We start from the raw sequence: 9602 nt of genomic DNA on the forward strand, positions 1-9602 counted from the left end.
TTTTCTGTCCTTTAAATATGAAGCTGTCATCACGTTCATGTTGCCATGCAACCAGTTTAGACTTCGGAAGTCAGTGCACCCAGCCAAGAAATAAACCCGCACACAATCCCCTTCAACCAGTGGTTAAATTGGCTTTTGTAGGGAGGGGGAGCCCTTATTTACGCTGAATGGTCATCATTCAAAACTGCGCCGTAAAATTACTTTATGTGTTTTTACACCAATGGGGCTCTTTTTCCAGTATTAATGTGTAAGGTAGGGTTGATCAGTTATTCAAACAAAGATAAATACTTTACAATTCACTTACTTTATTATTATTTTTTACCTTTAGGCTAATGTTAACAGGCATGCTACGGATTTCACCCTCGGAAAATGTATGAAATTGAAAATGTTTGAAAATATTGGTTGGCAAATATGTAAACATATTTTTAAACAAGAAAATTATGTTGATTTAAGAGAATCAGGGCCAATTTCTATATCACCATTTTTTAAAGTCTCTATTTTCGAAGTGTTTCACCCCGTTCATTATCTCCGTTGACATTTCATTAAACTGCTGATATAAAGAGTTTTAAGTCTGAAACCGAGGCAGCCAGCTACGAGATGAATCGTGACCATAAAACATTTGATTCGGCCCAAAAAAAAACTTTTGAAAACGGCAAAAAAAAGAATAAGTTCCAGACTGTGAACAGATGACTTCAGTGGTAGCTGCTCGATAGCTCTAGCCGTTATTCAGTCTCATATGCCATGTATTTGCCAATAGATGAGAAATAATTCAAGTGGAATAACAATATTTGGTGCCAGGGGCGTTTCTAGGACTAGAGGAGGTTCGGGGCTTAGCCCGGACCCATTTAAATAAACTGAATGCAATGCAAAACAGCGATTGGCTTGCCCAGCTTGTTAATACCCAGTGTATGTTCATTTTAGCTTCCAGTTTTGTTAGTTAGATGGCACCAACATTTGGCCTAATCATAACTGGTCTGGCAACCCAAAGGTCAGGGTTTTGTTACCAGATTTGTTTGGTGACTTATGATGAGGGTTTTTTTTTTTAGCATTAAACACTTCATTTCCTGCATTTTGGTGGATTTTTATGCCCCTATTTCTACCTTTTTCTGAAACAATACGCCTAAGTCAGGAACTATTTTTTTCCGATTATTCCGACACCACATGAATGCAGCACAAACGCCCGCATCTCGCAATGTTAACGAAAGGGAAAAATAACTTGTGTAGCCTCTCTGTCTCGTGATTCAGATCCACTTCAAAATTGAGAAAAATGGACACACCGAACTGAAAACATAACCTCCTTGTCTGAGGTAATACTATGAAGAATAAAGTGCTAAAATTTGACGATTTGATTGGTTCTAGTGTTAAATAGGAGTTGTGGGACTTGCCATTGGTCTAGTTTGCGGTTGCATATTTCATCCACAGGATAGCCTACATAGATTACAAGGCAGAGGAACTAGAATCTGTTCTCTACCAGCCGCCTCAATAAATATGAACACATCACACTAGTAAGCTCATTTGTAGGCTGCCATATCCATTGATCTTTGTCATGTTTTTTTCTCTCAAACCTAATAAAAAACATCTGCTACAACATACTGTACATGAACAATGGTCAATATAAATTCAGGCAGCCTGTTGATAATAAATTTAATTAGACATTTCACTGCCAGACACAATCTGCTCTGCTGGCCTAATCAGAAGCATCTCTCTGGCTTCCCCCAACTCCCCGATGTCCATCACATTAAACTACTTATTACGACTGGGTAGCTCCACCATCTTGGGAGTGATCTGTGATCCACAACACTGTATCCCTTAAGAGACCGCACCGGGTTTAACTTTAAGTGAAGCATCATAAACTGCCATGCAGAGGCTATACATATGAGGGCTAATTCAGTAGGCACAAGCAGGCCCCAATTTCTGCCAGGTCACAGAGCAGAAATCCACACACAATTACCATAAGCAAACATGATGATGCTCTCTGTTGAAACACGGTAATCTTGGCAAAGTGATGATGAATGAGATTAATAACTCTACAGTGTGGAGGAGAAACAGCCTAGAGCTGATGATCGGAAACACACTGTGGTGTTTTTTGTGTGTGGAGCGATTCAAGCAGGCAGGCAGGCCGGAGCACAGAGGCAGCAAGGTGCTCTTCATCCAGTTCACATGCCTGGTGATGGCTGAGGAGGAAACACATTTTCTGATCGTCCCAGCATCGCCCTGCAAAGGCAACACAAAGACGGTGGATTCGGTCACGATGAGCCGCTGCCACCTGTGATAGTCGTACGAATATCGCTCACATTTAGATCAATCTGAAAGTAATAAGGTTTTCGCGTCCGCCAACCCCCACCGGCCCCCACCCGCCTCCTCCGACCCACACATTCGAATGGATGGACGGATGGATGGATGGCGAGTCTAGCTGAAATGGGGGGGGGGGTGTGGGTGGGGGGGTTCCATTTTCAGTCCACAAGCAATGCAAGCGCACCACAGCCATTTAGCGCGTCATAATAAAAACACAACCCATACCACGCCTCGGAATAAACTGACATAAAATAGCAAAAACATCTGGCACACACTTCGAACAAAAATACAGCAGCCAGCCATGTTCCCAGCAGGCTGTCACATTCTAGCTTTTTTTTTTTTTTTTTTTTTTTCATTCAGTATTTGCACAGATGGGAGGTGTGAGACGAGCGGAATGAGGAAACTGGAATGACATTGCGCCTGCTTACTGTAAAATAAATTCCCTCGGGGGATGGAGAGCCTCCTTTTCCCGTCTTCACTCCCCTCCTTTCCGACCTGCGAAATTCCCGAAATTCAGACCATGCAAAACAGGTAGTAGGTCATTCCACCCTCCGAAATATTTGGTCCACTGCAATGTGTGGGAGAGGAGAAGTCAGAGCCAGCATCCGCGAGGGGAGAGCCAGCTGTGGGGAGGAAATGTGGAAGGAAGGAGCGGCCGGGCCGGAGCGCTGCGCACAGGAGAGGCGGCAGGAAGAGCGGCAGAGGTGCTCTCTCTCTCTCTCTCTCTCTCTCTCTCTCTCTCTCTCTCTCTCTCTCTCTCTCTCTCTCTCTCTCTCTCTCTCTCTCTCTCTCTCTCTCTCTCTCTCTCTCTCTCTCTCTCTCTCTCTCTAATAAAACATCCCCCCATCCCTGCCAGACAGACTGACAGACGATGTAGGTACCAGTGTCAGCAGCGACATCCACCGGGGATGAGAGAAACTACGCTATGGGGGGTAATGCCACATAGAGGCAGCAGCTGGAAAAGGAATGCAGCTGCAGGTAGCCTACGTCAGGACATCATTTAGTTTAAATATATCTTTAATAAATTCCAACTAAAATCACGTAAAAGTGTGTTATTGTGTGACTTTGGTGTTTTAAAGGGTTCAAAACTAACAAAACTAACAACCAAAAGTAACCGATCGAGCCAGAGGGAGACCCGCAACTCTCATGTTCTTCAAGGTAAAATTACTGTTTTTGTCAAAGGAGTCTGGTGGCTTCAAAGAGAGCATAGATGTATACAATTTGGGGGTGGCAGTAGCACAGTCAGTAGGGAGTTGGGTTAGGAACCGGAGGGTTGCTGGTTCACCTATTGGGCACTGCCAATGTGCTCTTTAGCAAGGCACCAAACCCACAACTGCTTGGGGCGCCTTTCCATGGGCAGCCCCCTCACTCTGACATCTCTCCATTAGTGCATGTAGGTACTAAGCATGTGTGTGTAATTCAGGCCTGTGTGTAATGTGTGTAATAACAATAGAGTGAAAACATTGTCATTTCTACTAATTAATAAAGTATACATTATTATTATTATTAATGGTGTCAGTCTGATGGCAAGGTAAAATATTCTAAATATAGCATACTGATTAATTTTTTAGGTGAGCCTTTTTTTTAGGCTGCTAAAATATGTTTAGCTGGTGCCCCCGTCTACTGCAGTACATTGCTTGGCTTCCGTGTCGGTACTGCTGACTGCCTCTCCAAACTGGGGGCGTGCCAACCGCCATCTACTGTAGGTTAATACACTGGATAAGTATCTCATACAACCCCACTTCAAACAATCCAAACTATCCCTTTAACATTATAATTAAACCCCATTCTGTGTCCCAGCAACTTTGAAACCAAACCTCCCCTCTTTGTAAAAGAGGCTAGAATAGAATAAACAATATATGCACATACATGCCAAATCAGAACAAAGTCTTTGCTAGAGGGAGTTAAAACACAAATGAGGACTGGAAAAAGTGTGTAACCCAGTTGAACTGAGCTCCGTATATCCTCTGACTCTCATCTATCTCTGGCTTTATCTATATTTGTCTCCCTGTCTGACTCTTTCTGCCTCTCTCTTTCTTTCACTTCCTCTTTGTCTAACATGTCTTTGTTCAGTCAACTGTAAGCTACTTCCAAATGCCACAGTCAGTGGCATCAATGGCAATATAAATCTTGCACACATTGTTCTTGCATGCAATGTTTGCTTCATTGCACAAGAAATGAATTTGGATGCTCAGATTATCTAGACACATTGCAGCCAAAATGTCATTATTTGACGGTGGAATAATCAGCAATTTGTTGATACAAAACCTTGAAATATGACTATATAATATAAGCATATGCATGTACTTATGGTGTAAGAATGCATATTTTTAAGACCCTTAATGTGTATTATGACTATTAAATATGTGGTGCCCTGTAAATCTGAGTTACATTCATCTACTATGTATTTGCTGTATCACCAGTATGCTCTCCTCGCACTGTATCGTGCAATATACTCTATTTGAGCTATTCTTATCTGTAGCCTATCCTCTGCTGCTCTAATGACCTGACATCTCCACAGGGATCATTAAAGTTTCATCTGACCTAATCTAAAACATTGAAGTCCCCTTAAGCAAGGCACTTGTCTGCTCCAGTGAAGCTGCTCAGTGTCCATCAGTAGGAAACGCAGCTGCACTGAGAAGCAGCTCGCAGGTGTCATTATGTGTGTGAGTATGCGTGTGAAGGACAATGCTGCGGGGAGTAACACATGCTCATTTAAACCTACGTTAACACAAAAGAAATGTCAACCCGTAGGTATTGGATTGAAAGCAGAGAGTGAGACAGTGTGGTGATGATTGAGTTGCTATCTGCACAGTGCGTTGTGTCTGACTTTTGGAACTGGCAACGAAAACAAACACATCACCCACCCTACTACACTGGTGCACTGTGATGTGATGCATGAGAGAGGCAGGAAGAAAGCGAGGCTGTGAAGTCAAGACCTACAGCCTATTAGTCAGTGCGGATTAGTGTTTCATGTTTATCACATACACTTTGCCCTTCATTTGTCTATCCATCATCCATTCATCTATCCATAGAGTGTTACCTACGGAGGTGAGAACCAAGGTAGTAAAGCGGTTTAAAAGTTTTCTTTAAAGACCCAATCTGTAATTTGTTTTTAACATATAAATATTCCCATACATGATTTGAAAGGTTGGTTTATAGACCCCCATTTACACATATTAATGTCTGATCCTTGGATATCTGGGTAATGACATCTGACATCACAGACCTTTGCATTTACCTGGTATTAATGAGCATGCTCGTTATCTAAATTTCCGGATCTCAACATGCAAATTAAGCAGAGCTGGCGGACTTTCAGGTCAAGCGAGGAGATTCTGCTGTGTGGGATCTACTTAGTTTTCCTGTTTTTAGCCATTGCTAGCAGCAGAGATAGCTCAACAAAATTGCATTGATTGAAAATATTTTGTACAGACGATGACTCCCTTTGCTGTAGAGTTTAGATTCTCGGCCCAAGCCCGAGCCCGACCGGACCTCAGGTCGGGCTCGGGCCGTTATTTTCCGCCACATCCTCGGGCCGGGCCGGCCGGACCCTTGATCAAGCAATTTTTTTTTTTTTTTTATCCATTACCTTATTATCCTATTTGGGTGGGGAGATAGCTATGCCATAATCAGAAATATTATATATATATATATATATATATAGGCTATATAAAAGTAACAAATGTGTACAAAAGTTAGGCTGCAGTTACAAAATGCAGCACTTCATGCGCGGAGTCTCCTCCTCTCGCACGCATCACACCGGGAGCTTGAAGATGTAAAGAAAAAAAGAAAAACAGGAGAATTAACTTTGAGCAAGTGTGGAGGAAAGTCGGAGGTATGGAAGCAGTTTAAACAAGTCGTGGGCAGTGACAACAATATGTTGTTCATCATTGTTTCTTTTTTTTTTTTACGTTTCTTCATTCGGATCCATTTGCGATCCGTTCCATTCTAAACAAACAGCGCAGTTTACAGGCTTCGTCCTTGTTGTATTATTCTAAACAGATTTCTGCAGTTCAAACAACTCTGAATGGTAGTTGAGAACGTCAGTTATAACGGCCCACGTATTAAAAAATTGTCGGGTTTAAATCGGGCTCGGGCTCATAATTACAGTTAATGTGTCGGGCCGGGCCGGTCTCGGACGCAACGTGCTCGGGCTCGGGAAGGTTCGGGCTTGATTTTTTGGGCCGATCTAAGCTCTACTTTGCTGATCCCTGACTTTTTGGTGCCACCACTAGGTTGACATGTATGTTTTTGAGTGAACTGTTGAATGGGTTGCGATCATTCATGTCTCCCTCCGGATTACCTGTAACAATTATGATCTTCTGATTTTCCACAGCATTTGTCCAATACTTGAAATTCCCAGCAGTCTCAGCTGTACTTGTAGTGTTAGTTCACAAATGTTACCATGCTAACACGCTAAACTAAGATGGTGAACATACCTGCTTAGCATCAGCAAGGAGATCATTTTCATTTGGTGTGGATGTAGCCTAAATCAGTGACGAGTGAGAGACTTAACGTGAAATGACACACGAAAGGTAAAATGTGTTGTGAGAACAGGCAAAATGATTTAAGAAATTGCCGTGTTATTCATATGCCAAATCGTGATAATAGGCTGCATTGTGAGCATGTTAGCATGCTGACACTGCATTTCATTAGTTTTTCAACTTGCCCTCCTTCACTTCCGCTCAGTATGACGTCATAGCATACGTAGCACGGAGGCAATTATGCAATTTCCTTATTGTACAGTAGGCCTATTTCTTGTATGAAAGGTGCTATACACATTTATAAAAGTATAACTGCATGATTTTCAGATTTAGAAATGTGTTAACCATATCATGAAAAAAATCATCTCGAAAAAACACAATTTCTTCCATGCTTTTACAGATAATGTTGGAAATAAAGAAATCACACATACTACTATCTAGTAAATAAAACGTAAAGTAAATACTAATCGACATTAGTTATATTACGTTTCAGTAAAATATCAAGCTAACAATGAGGAAACTAAAAAGTTGAAATGTATTTATTCATCTTGTCCTTCTTTGGTGGTCAGCAACAGGAGTTTTAGCGGTTGTACATTACTGCCACCTAACCATGGATGTATTTTCTTTCACCAAATGCATAACTGCAATGCATTGTGGGTGATATCCACCTCTGGAGTGACCATCGTTGTTCACTCGCTCCCTCAGCCCTCCGAGGGTCGATCTCACCAAGTTCACTTCAGTTTTTCAGACAATTGGAACGACACTTAAGATGGCGGCGGGGATTCCCCCGAGGGCAAGGGCTTAGGGGAAGTCAACGAGGGCATGTTGAACCACTACTGAAACACAGCCATTATCATTTAGCTCAAAGCACTTCTGTGCATAAGTACAGTCCAACCGCTACGATGGCTGCATTTACACTTAGATGGGAAATCAGCATTTTGTGTGTTTGTCAGCTGACCTTATTGTAATTCAAAAATTGCATCCGGTTTTATTCCAAGCTTTAGAAAGACTGCTGATAGTGATTGAATAAGATAGAGTTTGTGTATTTAAAACCAGTCAATCAATTTTGATAGTAACAGCAGGTTCAATCATTGCCTGTTAGCTGATCTGTTATTTAATGTATTTCTGCGTTATCTCTTTGATAATGATGCAATTTTGAAGGCTCTGTTCCACCTGTAAAATGTAAAGTTACTGTACATTAATCCATATATTCAACCCATTCCAACTTTATCATCCAAATGTCCCAAGTAAACTAATGTGCTATAATAAGTACTGCTCTTGGCCTTAATTAAAATTTACAGAGTGAGATTAATGCAGAGATTATTTCTTATCTCCAGAGCAGCTCCTCTGATAAATTCTTGTGTAGACTACTCAGGTTGCAGCTAACCACATCTTCTGCAGTGAATAAAACATAATGCCTCCGCTGAGGTCTGAATCATGTCCTTTTCTGTAGAAGCAGCTTGAAAAAAGAAAATCTTCCTCCATCTGAATCTGAAAGAATCTTTGTCAGCTGGAGAGTGAAAACTAACGTTTACTGACGATACTGTCGGAAGACACTGCAAGTTGTATGGATCCACTTCGAACTGCCACAAACCATACAGTCATAATGGAGTGTAGCCTACACAACTGGGAGCACAGGAACTAGAGAACCTCCTTATACTAGTAAACATGTTGTGTCTCTTGGTTTCTTGAGCACCAGGCATTTCATCCATTGTTTGGGCAACATCAGTCCAAACCGGTCCGATTTTCTTCAATTCACAGAGCGTGTAATCCCTCCTGTTAAAACCAGAGGTGAAAAGGGTTCAGTTCTTTTACTTAAGTAAAAATACTAATACAACCATGTAAATACTCCCATTACAAGTAAAAATCCTGCATTCAAAATCCCACTTACGTAAAAGTATTAACAAACACACTTATCAAAAGTAGCATCAAAAGTCAAAGTAAAATTGTCCCTGTGACAATAAATCATTATATATGACATTATGGGATTGCTAGGCATCAATGTGTATGCAAAATTCTGAATGTCATGGGATGCCCTATTACTAGCGTGCGTCTGGAGTTCAGTCAATCAGTTATACTTAGGAAGGTTCCTAAGGGAGTGAAATGACCCGGAAGTAGTTAAGCGGCAGCCATCATAAGAGCCGTTCAATTGTCTAAGTGATAGAAAAAGGTGCTCCGATGCTTCCTTTATTATCTCCTTTAGCATAGGATACACTGGACCATCCTTTGCAAAAGGAAAGGCGATAACGCTGTCCCACAATTCCTTGCAGCAGCAACAGTATAAAGCGACGCACAACCATTCGGCCATTCACGGAAAAACACGAAGGGATGACCAACAAGGGACGTAGACCATCTGAAAAGATGGAAGAGTTAACACAAACCACACAGTTAGCAAGAATGCGTTAACTTGGTGACTACAGTAAAGGCTAGTAAAATATTCTAACCTCCAAGTAGTCTTGCATTGTCAGACCTTCCTCCACAGCGCTGCGGAGGACAGTCTGGCTAGTCCACACAGCATTCCAGGATGGGAGAAAAACGTGCTCTTGGCATTTCTTTAAACCAATCACAACCGTCTTGGGCGGTGCTAAGCGCTGAATGGAGCCCCGATGCCGCTGCAAAATAGCCTCAGGAAGAACTTGGTTTTTTGGTGAAACGTGTAAGTTCAAAAGTTGTTTTAGTCGTGCAACAGAAAACTCTGATTGGACAGATAGTCTAGCTAGCTGTCTGGATTTACCCTACAGAGATCTGAGGAGCAGATAACCACAGTCCTCATAAATCCACCGGAGTATTAAATTCCAACACAAAGAAAGTGGAAGGTAACGG

General features: G+C 41.8%; 1 protein-coding gene across 16 annotated transcripts in view; it reads right to left on the reverse strand.

The window, feature by feature from the left end:
• ctnnd2b (catenin (cadherin-associated protein), delta 2b) overlaps positions 1-2998 on the reverse strand; it is a 164865-nt gene extending 161867 nt beyond the window's left edge. For 14 of the 16 annotated variants that reach the window (XM_036004765.1, XM_036004761.1, XM_036004759.1 and 11 more), the window contains exon 1: positions 2724-2997. The gene's annotated coding sequence lies outside the window, so the exon portion shown is untranslated. Of the gene's footprint in view, positions 1-2723 lie in introns of all 16 variants that reach the window. The other 2 variants (XM_036004766.1, XM_036004764.1) reach the window with 1 other exon arrangement.
• Positions 2999-9602: the final 6604 nt, after the last annotated feature.

This window comes from Sander lucioperca, chromosome 9, assembly GCF_008315115.2.
Source record: "Sander lucioperca isolate FBNREF2018 chromosome 9, SLUC_FBN_1.2, whole genome shotgun sequence".
Classification (NCBI taxonomy): Eukaryota; Metazoa; Chordata; class Actinopteri; order Perciformes; family Percidae; genus Sander; species Sander lucioperca.